This window comes from Lissotriton helveticus, chromosome 7, assembly GCF_964261635.1.
Source record: "Lissotriton helveticus chromosome 7, aLisHel1.1, whole genome shotgun sequence".
In the NCBI taxonomy this organism is placed as follows: domain Eukaryota; kingdom Metazoa; phylum Chordata; class Amphibia; order Caudata; family Salamandridae; genus Lissotriton; species Lissotriton helveticus.
Genome location: NC_136068.1, coordinates 1,740,998,739 through 1,741,017,055, shown reverse-complemented (window position 1 = coordinate 1,741,017,055; position 18,317 = coordinate 1,740,998,739). Strand labels below are relative to the sequence as shown.

The following is an 18,317-nucleotide window of genomic DNA, read 5'->3' as shown; positions in this document are numbered from 1 at the left end:
AGTCTGTCTGAAAGAAAATCAGCTACGACATGTTTCCCCAGTTGTTTTGCGCCAATGGCACCATCTGCCCTAATGCTAGTAAGGAAAATGAGCCCCTGTGCCCAAATTCTATTGTAAAACATTCATAATTGTGATGCAGTGGGTCCCTTGGCAAAAGTGTTACTGTACTTGCTTCACTAATGTCAGCTGCTGCCTTGCTGTTGCCTCTGACCTTTAACAACATGGGATCCCATCTCACACCAACCCTCTCCCTCCAATCCATCCTCATTCTCTCATCTCTCTGATGCCCAAATCAAGATGTTGCCTCTGTTTAATTTCCCCCCTCCCTTGGGTCATTACTCCAAGGCTCAAAGAAACACTGGCACAGGAAGTGTGCCCCAGACCTCTTATACAGCTGCAACATCAAAGATGCCTACAGTTCTGCAAAGCAGGCTGTCTACTCTGCCCACTCAGCTGGGCTATTACTTATTGGTCAGATGCCCAAAGCAGGCTTTCTGCAAAAAATAACCAGACGAATAGCACATTTAGCCCCCCTTCCTTCCGCTGCTTGGGCCCTGTTCCGTGCGGAACAATGGTGTCCTTGGCCCTAATGCTGGCAAGGAAAATGCACCCCATGTTCTTTTTCACAGAAAGATTGCCATAACTAAGATCTAGTCCCCACTCACAGAGTGTGTGTTGAGGGGGGGCTCCTGTGCTGCAAAACAGATAGAGAAATAAAGGAACGCCTTCTCACCAAGGTACCCGCTACCTGAAAGAAAAGCAAATGTGTGGAATGGTTCGAGCCAGTGTAGGCTTTAATTAAGAAAGACACATACTTATTCTTTCTGAGAGGAAATATATGTGTCCATTAAAAGGAGTGCGCCCTTTTAATGGGCATATATAACATATTTACATTAGATATGGTCTGGATTCTTATCACTAAAATGTATATTTTTAAAGCACTTGTTTTTATCTTAAACAGTATTTTGCTGCAGTCTGTTTTATACAGTGTAATACCGTTTTAAAACAATGACAGTCACAGGGCTTTCTGTCACAGACTGGGACCTTGTAACACACTTCCACAGTTTAAATGGGATTGGGTTTTAGGTTCATTGCAGACTTTCCATTCCCTGTCAGATTTACGCTGTTGCCTGCTGACCACGGCCTCTAGGCCTAATGGACAGTTAATTGATGATTTGTGCTCAAGTTGTGTGTGTGTTGCTAAATGCAGTTATTCCAAGGTTAACAGAAAACAATGGAATGCTATCTTTTTTCTTCTCTTTAGCCTGCTCTTTGACCCCAACTTCACACTCCCTGGCCTCCCCAGTGCCACTAAGCAGTACAGTCCTTTCTCTTTTTTTTGTGGCGTTTAACTGCTGCATGTAAATGAAGACAGACTTGAAGGGCACCTTTCGAGCTTCCAGGTTACCTTAATTTACATGTAATTGCAGACCTATTTGTGCCCCCCTGGCAACACATCCACGTCCCCCCTTGGGTGCGCGCCCCACAGTTTGAAGACCTCTGTTTCCCAGACTTCAGTCTGGTGTCCTGTCTGCAGGTGTGCAAAGAACCACCAGCATGGCAGTAGACAAGAGATTTTACTCTTCGTGTTTTAGTTCAATTACTTTTGGTGGGCCAGCTTCTCACAGCTTCTTTGATACGTTTATGATATGGATAGCTGTAGGTATGCACAGGTATTTGAGAGCAGACAATCTTATTGTCACTTGAGGCTTTGCCAGCAGGTGACACCAAGTTGTGCAGTCTGTGTTGGTGCTTAATTTGTGCCCCTGGCTGCAGGAGGGGCACATCAGTTCTCACTGTGGGGACCAGGACTTATTTTCATCATCAAACTCTGACCCAGAGCAAAAGAGAGAAAAAGGAGGAGTGAGGAAGATATAAATAATAGGAACAGTGACAAGAAGAGAAAGAAGGCCTCACAAAATAACCCACAAGAGTGAGATGCAGGAAATGAGGGTGGATTGAGAAAGAGGGGTGAGCTGGAATGAAACCTAAGCAACCCTGTGTTTAGCAACCCTGAAAGAGGGAGAAACGAAGAAGGAATAGAGAGAGAGGGAGAGAGAGAGAGAGGGGGGGGGAGTATGTGTGTGTTCATTGTGAGTAAGGGGCAAAAGGTAAAGAGGTTACTACTGATAACCAGGCTGCATTTAAAGGGATTTGCATCTCTGCACCAGGCTAATTTTCCTCAGTTTTTCTGTCAAGGTGGTAAAGGAAATCATCCCTACATACCACCATCAACCGAACACTAACATGAAGATGCAAGCCTGAGGCAGGGTTGAAAAAGTTGAATTAAAAAATGGCGTCAGCTATATTAAAATAGAGAGATAGAATAACTGCAGTGCATTTGTTCAAAACAGAATCATGTGAGGCAAATAATTCAAGAGTCCAGGCTGTAGGCAGTGGGTGTTGGTATGAACATGAAGGTGGTAACAGGCATGAAATCTGTGTGAGCGTGTGGACCGCCTGAAACGCGAATGTACTGATACGCGCGTCTCAAACTACATCATCAGATCAACCCTTAATTGAAAAGAACCTCATTCCGGGGGGTTGTAATTACTCAGGCCAAACTGTTGCTTTATCTTCTCATTTCACAGTTCATGAAGCAAACATGTGTTGTAGAGTGACTGGTAAGGAGACCCTAGTGAGGGATGCTTAGGAAGGCACCACTGACTGCTAGGGATCAGAAGAGCTTGTAGGCCAGAGGAAAGCGCAGACTCGGAGAGACATAGCCATTTTATATCGCCTCAACCAAAGGAAAGGATTAAAGTACCCCAGAGTACATCTGAGAGACCCCGATCACAGCAAGAACACGCCGTCTTACGAGCTGGCCATGGTGAGCGCTCCAAGAAATGAACTTTTCCACTCTCCGCTGCCACTCATTCCGAGTTACAGCTGTCACAAATGGCTAATTGCCTCCCCAGGGAGAGCTCTGAAGTACTCCCAGTTTACAAATGAAAGGCTGAAGCTCAGGGAAACAGAGAGCTGTGCTCAGGAGAGCACAGAGTGTCTGTTGTGGGTAATCTGAGGTTTTTAACTCCTGAAAGATGACCTTTGACTCCAAAACCTACCTGTAGCCAGAGGTGATCTCAGAATGTGAAGCCTGTTTGATTGCAGGCTCGGCAGTGCCTTCTGGCTAAGGTGGTAAGGTGCTGGTACATTTTGTTGTGGCCAAGGTCTGACTCCCCATCACCAGCATAATGTAATATTACCATTAAGGTATGTTTCTGTTTGGCCCACCAACATGCATTTTATTACTACAGACTATTTACAATACAGTGCAAGTCAAAGGCATGGGTTGTTAACAAAAGAGAAAACCAATCCACTGCCTGCTGATGCAACTAATCTCCCGTATGCATTAGAAATGTGGAGAATATGAATAAAAAAAAAACGTTGTTTTAGTTATTTATTAAATTTTTATAGCAACAAGGGGCAGTGGTGTTCATAGCAGTAGTGAATACAGCTTTGGCTCTTTGGGGAGAATAGTGCAGTTAGTAGTGCAGGATACATTGAATAAAGGCGGATCGAGCAGAGTGGGTCACAGTGAAAGGTCGCATGAGAATTAATTCAAAGCATCAATTGTATCATTTATTGCATTGCAGAGTACTAGTCCAGGAGATGCAGAAGGCATGCACCTGGAGGCATGAGTGTCAATTAATGGACGCCTGTGGGACCAGCGGTTTCCACTGGCTTCTCCATTGGTACTGACGCCATTGCCCTGACTTCCCCTGGCTTAGAGGCAAGACAACTCTGTTTATTTTTGGTAGTTTCCTTTTCTTGGTCTCCTCCCTGCTCTTCAGTAAGAAATGGGGGTCTTTTAAGGGTCTTTGGGGTGGACAACAGTCAATCATATTTTCACCATCAGTGGAGGGAGGGTATGAGAGTGGTCAAGCGCATGTCCGCAATTGTTTGTGCTTCCTTCTGACGGTCTGAACCCTCCAGGTTTTGTTTTTAAGTCGAAACGTTATGAGCTGAGATAGACAATACATAGGCAAGGTAATCCAGTCCCTTGCAGATGATCACCTTGTACCTAATACAGTAAGTTGTGGAGAGAGCCCTGCAGGAAATCTGAAAAAACACAATTCCCTCATTGTTGCAGATGAAGAATGTTGGTGTGTGATCAGAGACACGGCTGTGTTGAACAATACTTTAATATGCACCAGGATGCTGTCGGTAGACCTGTGACCAGTGCCCTGACACTTTCATAATGGGATATGACCGATGGCTAGACGTAGGAGTGAAGTTTTGAGGCATGACAGTGATTTCAGAAATTGTCCTGCCTTGGACCAGTCAGATAGCAACTTCTCTTTCTCATGAGGTCTGGGCATTTAAGGTCAACTGTAATGACATGGCACGGTTAGGAAGAGATGAGGTGAACATATCTAGTGCCGCTTCTGTGGACCAGGATAAGGCATGTGCGTCGATACATCATCGAGGAGAAGGAGAAGCATTGCTTTGATAGGTTTATGTTCAGGCGGAGCTCTGGCTTCTACATCTGGATTGAATCACACCTGGATCTTAGCTGGTGGATCTCACTCATCAAGGACAAAAGTTGTAGGTGCTCTGATGCAGGAGAGTGTCGTAGGTGGCAACCGTGGTCCAAAAGAGTCCCATGATATCCTTAAAGGAGTCATCCAGTTTGCTGTGGTACCACAATTCTGCGGCCTACATTTTTATCTAACAAAAATATTGTATCTTAAATATATTTTACAAAAATATCACATCATTGGAGTTTATATCAGAAAATCTATATAAATCTTGAGTGATATTTTGTGATCAACACCTAGGTCAGGAAATTAACGTCGGAGGATATTTTTGTTATCCGTATTTCTGATATACAACCTACAGAGTAGAGAAAAAAGCAGTTCTCGTTATCGAGTCCTGGACGGCTAACAATCACCAACAATGGGCATTCCAGAATGTTCCATTCTTGGTGGTTTATGTTAAGGTTTTCAGACCTGCTGTGACATGATTGGATGACACCTTTATTGATGTTAGTTAACAGAGTGAATCCCTTTGATATGTGGCCAGTGAAAGGTTCCTGAAGGTTTTCAATTTGACTTGAGATCGCCTAGGGAGAAAATCAGCATTTGGGAAGGGTGTGGCCTAAGCCGTTGAAGGTTACAGAGTGATGACGAAGGCTATGCAACTTATCTTATGAAAAGTCTCGCACCCAATTGAAGGTGTAGTAGTAAGCGATGGTCTCTGTTATCTGTGGTTGCAAGTGCGTTGTTTATACAACCAACAGCATAATGAGAACTAGCTCAAATGAGAAATGGCAATGCAAACACACAAGCCTTCTTGGTTTGTTTTATAACTCCACTGGAAGCGCAATAGATACACCTCAGTTATAAAAAGAGGGATGCATGCACACACTTACAGTGGGATGTAACATTATAGTCTGAACAACTCATTGCTACAGCAATAAAATCCAATTCAGCACCATAAAAAGCACGCAGCATTCATACCTAAGCATTTATGGCAACTTTGGATGGCTAACTTTACTCAATGCACAATGGGAACCTTTTGTTGAAGCATGGTCTCAATCAATTAATCAATCAATCAAACAGAGTTCTTATAGAGTGCTGCTAATCTCCTGTAGGGTCTCAAGGTGCGGGGTGGGTAACTGTTATGTTATTGTGTAAACAGAGGAGTAGGTGTTGTCCCTGACCCCAATAGATGATCCGCCACTCACAATGTTCTGGTCAGGTGGCAGGTGTCAATTACAGATTTTGTGTCTTTTATTCTCTCTCTGCCTTTACCCATTTGCTCTTTGGTTGCCTTCTGCATGGTGTAATTCCGTGGGGGTGAAAGGGGGCGGGGGGATCGGGCAAACAACAAAAAAAACACTTACCTCCCAGCCTGCTGCCGCTTCTCCTGTGTCCCGTCCTCTTCCTGGCTTCTTGTTAGAAACAGGAAGCAGCAGGGCTCTCATACTCCCTGCAGCCAATCACAACGTTGCAATGCAGCGTGGTGATTGGTCTGAGCATCGTGACACGGCGCTCAGCCAGCGGCTGGAGGGGTGGGCATGTTCTCCAGTCAGGCTCTAATGCAGCCTGCATGTAGAACAGGGCAGTGCGCATGACTGTTTTGGGCGGCCCGAGAGGGCCGACCAAACAGTCATTGCGTACAGGAGTGTTCTACCACTCCTCCCCTGCTATGCAGCCCTGCCCACCTTGTCACGCAAAGCTGCTGCAGCAGAAGAATAAAATAAAATGATAATAACATTACGTTGTTATATTTTTCTTTTTTCCTTTCTTTTTCTGCTTCCTGGTAGAGGAGCGACGCTCCTCCGCCTTAGCGGAGAAGCCACCACTGCTCCCCCCTGCTCTCTCTAGCACCCACTCTCTTTCCCATCCCCCAATTTATTTTAAGCATTGTCATTTGTGGAGTGAGGCTGCAGAGCAGCTTCCAGAGTATGTTCAGTCTCTCTATAAAATGTACAGAACTTTTACGAACACCCAAGAAGCAATGAAAACTTTTCCCATCAGGATTAAAATGAAACAAAAATGGCCGCCATTAAGTGCTGCATTTTGCCTCGGAGCAGTGAGACGTTACTCTGAATTGTGCACAATGTTATTGCATTTAACGGCCCCTCCCACTGTGAAATGAAGCTGAATTTGCAGAGATAATTGCCAGTGGCTCTTCAGTGTCGATTAATCAACCAGGATCTCATTATGCGTGCGCGGGAATGTAATCACGGACAATCGGCTCCCATGAGGCAATGGTGCCCTGGACTCGCCAAAGCGAAAGGGGAGTTAGGGTGGCCTGACTGTGGCGGCCGCCTTCTGCTGACCCCACTAGGATGGACCTGCTTGGAGGCACAACGCCTTATGTAGGACGACGGGGCTATTACGGCCTACGCATGCAAATTGCTTCTCCAAAGAGGATTTTGATTAGTTTTAAGAGGCAAGCCTATTAACGTTCATGGAAGCAAATGGCAGAGAAGAGGGGCATTATCAACATGGGAATATCTAAAGAGGCAGGGGGTGTCAGCAGAGAGATTTTAGCATGCTTGAGGATGGGTACACACACAATGTACCCTGAAATCCCACAATCTTAGAATTGGGTGACTTATGTCCACTCAGAAATTTTTCCTAACTTAGATTGATGAGCAAATTGGCATTACAAGCAGTTTGTACCCTTTTACCCAAGCAGATCACCACAATTCAACCGTGACTTCTTAAAAGTTTAAAAGTAAGACAAACCATCTTAAATCTTTTCCCCTGTCAAAAGGGCTGTCTGGGTTCCAAAGGCTGTATTCGCTTCAGGTCACGGATGCCCTTGCTGAACATCCCAAAAATTGGAAACCAGTAGGAGGGGTTAAAACTGTGCTTTGATAAACAGAGCATACATGTGCTTGCAGGTATATTAAGTAAGCATTGGCAAAACCAATATGTCTGGGAGTATTGTGCTAATGCATGCAGTGTAAATACATTAAAGTCAGAAGGCTCTGTTGCCTTGATACATTCCTGTTTTTCTTGATATTTCAAATAAAGACATATAAAGTTGTAAAGTAGTCTTTCATGCACGTCGCTGCAAGCACTAAATTGGAGGGAAATGTGAATATTGGTATCAATGAAGTGAACCACTGATGATATGTGAAGATTGACCGTACAACTGAAAATCCTCACCAACAATATCATGGCATGCTAATATCCAGGACAGAATATCAAGGGCCAAAAAATCGAAAGGTAAGTGCATATAGAGACGTATAGAGTAACTATTCTAAACTCCACATCTACGTACCTTGAAGACGTTTGTAGCACGTAGGTGCATCTATGTTGAGCTAGATGTGGAACATCTTAGACTAGAGTTAGGTATAAACATTCTAGACTAGAGTTAGATATGAACAATCTGGTTCCATGTAAAAATATCGATAACAAAAATATAGATGAAAAAAAAATATATCGATGTAAAAATATCGATTACAAAAATATCGAATTACTACACTTAAACAGGTAAGTACAGTAATATCCACTCAAAAATACTGATGTAGAAAATATAGATGTAAAAAATATCGACCTTAAAAAATAACATAATTTAAAATAAATTAATTATAAAATATTAATATTATTTACAAAATTAATTACATTCAATATATATTTAAACTAGCTATAACAAATAAACTTAATTTATTAAATATAAACAGAAAAAAATATTCACATATACATATTTTTACTTAAATACATTTTATTAACTATTATCTTTAATTTATAAACTTTTTTAATTATATAAAAACAAAATAAACACATATATAAATAATTTAAAATAAAATATTCTATATTTAACACATTAAACTATTTGAAAAAAGAAATATACATTTAATAACAAAATAAAAACATTAGTAGTTAAAAAGTTGGATAGCGTAGGGGTAAAAATTGACCTTTATTTTCGATATTGTGTCCTCCATACTCTGTCCTATCGGTATTGTTGATTCAATGTGCATGGGGTGCAGTGTCAAGACTGACACGGTATCTTAGCCCTCCAAGAGGAATCTAATCATTGATCCAAATACATCGGCATAAGAAGGGCATTTGATCAGTGCTTTAAAATATCATAGTCACCGGAGGATAGAAACTTTGTGTGAGATTAATTTACCTAAAGAATTTCAGGGCATGTTAGCAAGGACCCTCGTTAAAATTATCGCTGTTTTATCGGCAGGAAACTGTCGATGAATCGGCGATAATGGGCTTGCTAATACGCGTTATAGATTCCTATAGAATCCCAGGTTACATGTGCAGGACATCTAACCTGGGATTCTATAGGAATTCTATAACGCATATTAGCAAGCCCATTATCGCTGTTTTATCGTCAATTTCCTGCCGATAAAACAGCGATAATTTTAACGAGGTTCCTTGCTAATATGCCCCTTCAGCCGTAAAAAGACAAAGAGTAATGCAGCCAAAGGAGTGAATCTGAACACTGATCTAACATCTCTCAGGGCACGGTTATCTTTTATAAGAGGTCATTCAGCCCTTGAGGGAAAGGTGGATGTTGATGCAAAGTAACTCGGCCCTTAAGTGAAATAGCAACGGTGCTACCAAATAATGCAGCAGAGGACGGGTATTGGAACAGCGATGCAGCATAACTCCACCCAGAAATAAAATGCAAAGTCTGAGAGAATACAATAGCTCCCCTCAGGAGGGAAATGAGGACATTCACAGAAAGTAATTCACCCCCTGTAGGAAATGTGAACACTGATGCACAGTAACTCTCTCCTGATGGAAATGTTTGCACTGCTATGAACAAAACTCCCCCCTTGGGAGAGTTGAGAACATTGATGCAGAGCAACTGAGCTCGCGGGTAAAAATCTCATCAGGCACTCACTCACAATGTTCTCAGGCAATGAGAAGGTCACAGACCAGTGATAAAGTGATTGCTACAGGATCACATATGAGATCACATAGAGAAGTCAGGATTCAAGTCTAGATCTACTCAACCTTAGATACTCCATAGATGACAGCCTCTTTTGCATATCAAAGACTCCGCCTTTTAAACACAACTTTTTCTTTTACCACCTGCCTTTGAATCTTTTCTTTTTTGCCTATTAAATTATATATTTACCCGTCTTGACTTCACCATTTTTTCGGTTTCACTCATTAACCCAGTTATTGCCGCGTTTCTTCTTCTAGGAATCGTCCTCCGCATCTTTTCCTCCGGGACGGCTCAGTTTCATCGATATGCCTCATTTGGCACTTTCCTGATCTTTTTAATTTCCCAGCCCTGCTGTTTAAAGTTTAGAGATGTTTTTATTTTCTTTTGGGATTTATCGTGTAGCGCCTTGAGGCAGCAGCGATAAACATGCAATACAATTAAAGCTGGTTATTTCCCCATGTGGTGATTAGAACAGGTAACACTGTCACTGCAATGTGGCACAGTTTTATATGTTAACTTTGGAATTAAGTAGTATTTGGAAGTCAGATCCATGGAACCAGAGATTCTCCTCCTTAGATTACAACTGAGCACGATTTATGACAGCCCCAAGTCATTTTTACCAAAACTGCTGGTATTGTTACTGTCTGCTGTAATTATTAGTAGTCATGGCCATGAGGCAATGAGAGCTGTGCTTGACTGAAACAATGCTGTACAATGTACAATGCTGAAACAATCCAGACAGATGTCTGTTTTATTAGACCCGATAATGAAGCATGACACTATTAGAGTATGTGAGGGTTATATATAAAAAATGAATCTTTTCCTTGCCCGCACAGCCATGCAGAGCTAGCGTTCCCACAAGGGGTCTACTAGATAGCCACCCTGACCGTGCCTCATGTAGTATATACTATCTTCCTTGTAACCACAGGCGGGATACCTTTTGTAGTTTTTCTGTTTTATTAGACAGTCACCACTAAAATCTTCTCTCACCTGTAGGTCATGAGTTTGAATCCAGTCAAGGCCAACTCAGCCTCTTCTCGGCACACGTGCAGGTTTCATGCAAGTAACATAGTTGTCAGATATTTGCCCAGGAGCTCTCAGTTGCAAGAACCACCAGGCACTCTTAAAGGTCAGACTGCATGTGTTCTGTACCAATCAGGATGCTGGGAACCTAGTTTCAAGTAGAATGATTGCACCCAAGACCTCCTTGGCTCTTCAGACTCACTTCTTGGACTTTTTGTTAAGCTCATCTGCTGTGTCTCTTCTTATTAGTTTAATATTTGGTGTATCCTCTGTCTGGGGACCATATTATCAAACTGATTTTTGAAAGATTGAAAGGAATAGGAGCTAGCTCTGCCCACTGCATCAACTTGATGTTCCAGCAAGGCAGCACCATTAGGAGTGAGACAACGCGCAGGTTAATAAAGAGATTATAACACAACGTAACAGCAATGTCCAGAGACAAGTAAAACTTCATAAAGTAATCGCTCTTTATAACAAATGTAGAATCATAAGACCATTAAATCCAAACAGGGAGGTGAAGATTTCATGGCTCTGCAACCTTCATTGAAGACATATTCAGCTGAAAGTTTCGAAGGTTGAGTTCTAGCTTGGTGCTCTCAGAATTTTCTCCGTTTTCTTACAGAACCCTGAATTCTGGTTTGGGGTTAGATGCCTAAAGGAATCTACTTCTCCTCTGGGGACCAGACCTCAGGTGTGCTCCTTGAATATTGATCCTAGAATTTCAATGAGACACACTATCAGGGCCAAAATATCAAAGAAAATATTGACTAGTAAGTAGGTCTAGATTTTGTAGGCATAACTTCACATGTATGTGGCTACGCATTACATAAATCTTCAAGGTATGTAGAGGTGGAGTCAGGAATAGTAAATCTATATTTCCCTATATGCACATACCTTTTGATATGTTGACACCCAATATGCTGTCCACGCTATTCTTTTACCATGATATTCTGAGGGTCAACATTCAGTAGCGCAATCGAAACCTCAGGGTCTCAAGCAAATGTGATACCAGGCAGCACGTCAACACAAGTCCTAAGCCCAGGTTTTGGATAGGGCAGCCCTTACTACTTCTCTGGTGTGTCCACATAGGGGTGTGTCTGTAAGAGAGAGAGAGGGGGTCTCTGGAAGAGATCCCTTGAGTGATAGGATGTAAGGTTACCTCTCAGCCAGGCTTGGTTAGCGCTGCAGCGCTGCTCACCAGCGCATTCTCCATTATGCTTGGGGCTGGCGGATCTCATGTGTATGTATCTATAGATATTAATTATTCAATCAGGGGTTTATAAAGTGTGCTACTCACCCGTGAGGGTCTCATGGTGCTAAAGGAGGGGAGGGGGGTAGATAAACACTCTCAGGCAGGTGGGCAGGAGGTCCTGTTGTACAACTTTTATTTTCTCCACTTTACAGAGCCACTCCTACTACAGACAATATATGCATATACCACCAAGCGCACCGAGACTTGCATACGATCACATATATTATATGACACAGGTGACACACATAGATACAAATAGGCAAGTCATACACAAACAGAGGAAGTTGTACGGACACATACCGCATGCACAGTGGCACGTAGGCAGACACACTTATAGGTGGAGCAACATATACATACACACAAACATGCATTCCAACCACACACTGAGATAGACATTCTCATACACAGAGGATACAACCACACAGTGTTATGTGTATATTTCACATATAGACACACACAGGCACTCATAGACACATGCAAGCATGTAAAAACAAAGATGAACACACACATACAGGTATGCATAGGCACACACAATCACACAGAGACACACACACACACATTGCACACATTCCACCGTATAGACACACACAGGTATACATAGGTAAAACAATACATACATATATATACACACACACACACAGACACACACACAGGCTTCAACGATCAGGCACACAGAGATAGAAATGCAAATACTGGCACACATAGATAAACAGACACAAGCACATACAGTTGTTCATACAAAGTCACATTTTGACACATAGAGACACGTGCACGCGCACACAGTTACACTACACACAGGTACACACAGGCACATATAAGCACACAGGCACACACCGTTATACACAAACCCTAAAGGTACAAATAGACACACAGAGTTACAAATCCATACAGAGGTATACACAGACGCACATAGGCGCACTTAGACAGACATACACACAGAACCAAACAAAAACACACATGCCTTCCTGCACATCAGGTACACAGCCTTCCCCGCCGGCGGCGACGCAGAGCCCAGGGCAAATGTGACAATCCTTGTGTGTCGCGCGAGACAGGGAAGCATCTAACATCTGAACCCCTCTGCCTTCCCTGGAGGCTGCCCCGGGGATGCCTGGGAGCCCTGTGCAGAACAAGGCACGGCCTGCGGGTGCCCGGGAATGGCGGCCCCAGAGCTGCACTTTCAGAGTCGCTCCGACACATTGACACCACTGATGATTGGCAGAGTCCACACCGACCCCCCTCCCCCACACACACACACAACAAAGGCCACACAACTGCATCTCGTTTCCTTGACTACCTATTAAAAAAATAAGCAAATACCCACAAGTATCTGGAGCTATTCCCTCTACAGTGGGGGAGTGCAAGGTGCGTATGCGTGAGCAGTTTCGCCGCCATCTTGGAAGGCCATCGTTTTCCACCTTCCTGCTCTGAGGTTACAACACTGACATCGTTTTGTTTTTTACTTTACAAACGCACACTTTTCCTCATACATCAATGTGTTGTTTTCTCGCAAATTAATTGAAAACAGTTTTCTTCGTGACTTTAACCCCTTCGCTGCGGCGGCTATTCCGCCGCAGCGCTAAGGGGGAGGTGGGGCCGCGCGGCAGTCCCATGCTCGTGACGGAACTGCTCCGTCACGGCCCTCGGGTGAGCTGTGCTTGTGACGGAACGGTTCCGTCACGGACCCGCCCACCCATTAGAACGTCAGCGCAGGCGCGGAATTTGCGCCGCGCAGGCGCGGCGAGCGGGTCGTGACGGAACCGTTCCGTCACCAGCACAGCCCACCCGAGGCTCGTGATGGAACAGTTCCGTCACGAGCATGGGAGGGGTTAAAAGCGGATGTATGCTGGCAGACTGTCTCTAAACAATGTGGAAGAGGGTGAGAATAGCCGAGTTGTATCAATACCAGCGGGCGTGCAGAAAACTTTGTGGATCATAATAGGTAGTAATAACGGTACTGGCTAAAGGTAAGGGTAAGTTTGGCTAACAAAAATGTTCACAGAACTTAGGGCCCGATTGACAGAACTAACTTGCTACAAAATCCTAAACTTACCTCCATTTTGGTATTCACAGAATGCACTTACTCATTTTGGTATTCACAAAATACACTTACTCATTTTGATATTCACAGAAGGCACTTACTCATTGATGAGTAAGTGCCCTCTGTGAATACCAAAATGAGTAAGTTACTCAAAATAAGTAAGTTACTCATTTTTTGTAAATCACTCATTTTGGTATTCACAGAAGGCACTTACTCATTGATGAGTAAGTGCCATCTGTGAATACAAAAATGTGTAAGTTACTCAAAATGAGTAAGTTACTCATTTTGGTATTCACAGAAAGCACTTACTCATTTTGGTATTCACAGGAGGCACTTACTCATTGATAAGTACGTGCCTTCTGTGAATACCAAAATGAGTAAGTTACTCAAAATGAGTACGTTACTCATTTTGGTATTCACAAAAGGCACTTTCTCATCAATGAGTAAGTGCCTTCTGTGAATACCAAAATGAGTAAGTGCATTCTGTGAATACCAAAATGAGCAAGTGCATTCTGTAAATACCAAAAGGGTAGTAAGTTTAGGATTTTGTAGTGTTAATTCTATGAACCAGACCCTTAGAGCCAGATGTAAAAAGATTTTTTGTAGTCACAAATGGCCCAATGTGCAGAGTCTTGCTGTTTCAGACTCGTGCTATTTGTGAACGCAAAAAAGTGATTTGGTAACACGTTCCCAAATGCCAATTTGGGTTTGCAAACAAATATCGATTCAATATTTGAAAGGGGCATCCCTTCCAAATACCGAATCGGAATGTTAAGTATTAATGTTTTGCGACCAACTCCCTGTTGCAAAACATTAATAATTTACTGATTACAAACATGTAGTGGTAACTCGTTCACGAGTGGGAAGAGGTCCCCTGGGGACCCCTTCCTCTGTATGCATATACAATAAAAAAGTTTGTTTAGTAGACGGTGGTTTACGTTACCCATGCGTCTTATTAAACAACAAAAAAATAGAAACTTTTGTTTTTAAATGCACTCTCATTTCCTTTAAGGGAAGCGGGCTGCATTAAAAAAAAATTGGTTCATTAAAAAGCAATCACAGACATGGTGGTTTGCTGACCCAAGCAGGGCACCATCCGCGTGATATTGTCATTTTCTAGTGCGTCTCAAATTGCAACCTACTCATTAATATTCATGAGGTAAGGCTATTTGTGACCCACTAAGAATCCCTAATTTAAAATTAAAACTTTTATACGTTAGGAACTGCAATTTTCAAATAGTGATTTGGTAAAAATGACAATTAAAAACCACAATTACTAATCTTGATACATGTGCCCCTTAAGCTCTACTTGGGTCACTTGCGCTGACCGTATCATGCAGCTGAATTGCAGTTTGCTAAATGGAAACCTTGCCACGATCAAGTAAAATCAGGGCTAGGAAAAAATAAACTTCACCTACAAATGTTTAAAATGTTTATCAAGTTTGAACGGTAAAAAGGTTGTGAGAACGTGTTAGCTATAATCAACTTTTCTTGTATTCTCATGAAAACATACTTTTCCAGATAGAGGTACCCCTAAAAAAGTACATTGTGGAGGTATTGGACAGAGCCCTTTCTGCAGAGTCATTCCAAACATTTTGCCCTTTGCCTCCACTTTTTGCTGAATTTGTTTTTTGGCTTTAGGACTCTGCACACTTCATCACTGCTAACCAGTGCTAAAGGGCTTGTGCTCTCTGCTCAAAGCACGGTAACTTTGACTATACCCAATTGGCATAATTAATTTATTTATAAGTTCTTAGTAAAGTGGCACTACATGTGCCCCGGGCCTGTAAATTAAATGCTAGTAATGGGCCTGCAGTACTGATTGTGTCACCCACTAAAGTAACCTTTTAAGCCTCAGGCCTGCCATTGCATAGCCTGTGTGTATAGTTTAAACTGCCTTTTCGACCTAGCAAACAAAACCTTTTGCCAGGACCAAAACTTTATTTTTAATACATAAAAGTCACCCCTAATGTAGGCCCTAGAAAGCCCCACAGGCAGGGTGCAGAGTATTTAAAAAGTTGGACATGTACTTTTAAGTTTTGCATGTCCTGGTAGTAAAACTCTCTTAAATTCGATTTTTCACTCCTGCAGGGCCCATCTCTCCCATAGGAAAACATTGGATGTTGTCTTATTACATTTTATAAGTGTAATTTCCAAATGGGAAAAGATAATTGGTTCATGTTTGTTGTTTCTGGAGTCCTAATTTAAAATACTAATTTATGGTAAAGTCGGATTTTAAATAAAACTCTGAAAACCCTACTTTTATAAAGTTATTATTTTCTTGCCTTAGACATTTGTGCCTGTAGCCTGTCGCTGGTCACATAACTGGGTATAATTGGTAGCTTTGATTTGTGTATTCCTCCTAGTCAGCCACACAAAATGGGAGCTTAAGTGTGAATCTATGGACCCTTTCTGGCAGTATGGGAGGGAGAAGCTGAGTCCAGCCTCAAATGCGCCTGAGTAGGCTGTGTCTTGTCTCAACATAAAGAGCTGGATACTCCCTGTAGTTAGTCTGGAGCCAGGGCAGGGAAGGCAGGGCATCTGTTCACTTCAGAGGCATGCCTCCAGAACCTTCTCCCCACTTCAAAAACACAACTGTGTATAAGAGAAGGACCTGAGACACCACCACTTCAGTACATTTCTGGACCTGTAGATACGCTGGCAGGAAGAAAGACTGCTGCTGAAAGATTGCCATTCTTCTGGACTGCACTCTGCTGGACTCTTGCTTTGCTGAGCTGACCTGCTGCCCTTTTGCCTCGCTGAAAAGTACTGGACCTACACCCCTTGAACCACGAACCCAGAGTGGCTGGTTGGCTGGCCTCCTGATCTGAAGCCTCAGGGACAGGCTTCCAACATCCTTACACGTTCATCTGGACTCTGTCATCTGTGATTCTACCGGCCAAGTGGTACCACCTCAGTTCTGAACTCTTGTAAGTGGGCTTAAGGAGCTTTGCAGCCTCTGTGTGTTCAGCAGAAGAGATGCATCTGCTGTGCAGGGCAATCCCGTGGAGAGGTGTGGTGCAGCGGCCAGGGCAGCTGACTTAGAAGCACAGGGTTCACAGTTCGATCCCCGTCTCCGGCGTCAGCTCAGCTCAGCACCATGTGACTCTGGGCAATAGCTCACTTAATTTCCACAACGGCCCCCAGCACCTTGAGACCCATAAGGGTGAGTAGTTTGCGCATTACAAATACAGATTTACATATTTACATTTACATCTCCTCCTGCATCGATTGGACACTTCCCAAAGACTTGCATCACTACCGCAGCCCACGTTGCCTTCGGGCCACTGCAACTTGATGCATCCTCATGCAGGCTCTCTCATCGCTCATCGATTGCAGCCTCAACCATGACACCGAACTCCGCATCACACCCTCACTCACTCACAACTACTCAGAACCAATGCATCGCCCAACTGTGTGACGCATCTCAAATTTAGGACTTTGCATCACAATCCCTCATTAATGGGATCCTCACAGCTGGTGCTACAGGACCTCACACCGCAGCATCGCCACATCTTGTGAACCGACACTTTGCCTCCGCTGTGCAACACATCTTTGACGGGGACCCTGGCAATGCTACCCAAACCAGGATTTAAGGTACTCTGTTCAGCAGGCCTTATGGGTCCCTGTAGCTGACTCACACTCCATTGCAGTCGGCCTGAACTTGTGAATTTGTCCAGGTACCCACAGTTGGCGCATTTCACCTTTTGGCACTATCAGCTAGATTCATCAAAGTCCCGTTTTGCGAGTCTGTAATAGCGATTCATAAGGAATCGCTATTAAGGACTTGCAAAACAGGATTCATGTAGGAATTGCAAAAAATATTGCGATTCCTACATCTTCCTTATTTGCGATTAGCAAATTGCTAATTGCAAATAAGGAATAACTCCCTATTCATTCCTATGGGCCTAGGCACATTCTGAGAATCTGGCCCTTTGCAAGCGCAATTTCCCTTGATGAATCTACCTGTATTTTCTCTAAAAACTTTAATATTCAATATCTCCGGTTATTCTAATTTATTTTTGCCATTTTTGTCTTGTGTTAATTACTACATTAAGGGGTCCATTACGATGTCAGGCGGATCGCCACCGCCATGGTGGCGGTGGCGATCCGCCCGACATAAATGCCCGCCCGCCACCCTTTTCCCCCCGCCACATTTCAATGGCGGGGGGACCACAATGGAGGGAAACACTGCCCGCCACTTTTCCGCCCGGTCGCCTTGCGGCCGGGGCGGAAAAGGAATAATATGGTGGCGGTGTCTAATAGACACCGCCAGACATATTATGATGTGTGGTGTGCAGCACCTTTCCGCGGCGGCGCAGCCGCCACGGAAAGGCATGCGGTCTTCACTCTGAGGGCCCCCAGAGTGAAGTACAGGTGGGGGGTGCACATGGGGGGTACCTGTGGTACCTCCCTTCATTGTCATTTGCAAAGCCGCAGGCACCGCGCGGTGCCTGACGCTTTGCAAATGACAATGTTAAAGTGCATTTTCAGCATTGTGGCGGGCGGTGCAGAGAGCACCGCCCGCCACAATGCTGAAAATACAGGATGTGCCCGCCACTGTGGCGGGCACATCCTAATGGCACCCCGGGACCCCCACCTAATGGCGGGCGGTCCCGATTTACGATGGGA

General features: G+C 43.6%; 1 protein-coding gene and 1 non-coding gene across 3 annotated transcripts in view; both read left to right on the top strand.

The window, feature by feature from the left end:
* The window catches only part of IGLON5 (IgLON family member 5), a 1,087,135-nt gene that overhangs the window by 444,950 nt on the left and 623,868 nt on the right, over positions 1-18,317 (top strand). The window lies entirely within an intron of this gene.
* Positions 10,593-10,787, top strand: LOC144771199 (U2 spliceosomal RNA). Its single transcript, XR_013599158.1, has one exon. It is a non-coding gene; the product is annotated as a U2 spliceosomal RNA (small nuclear RNA).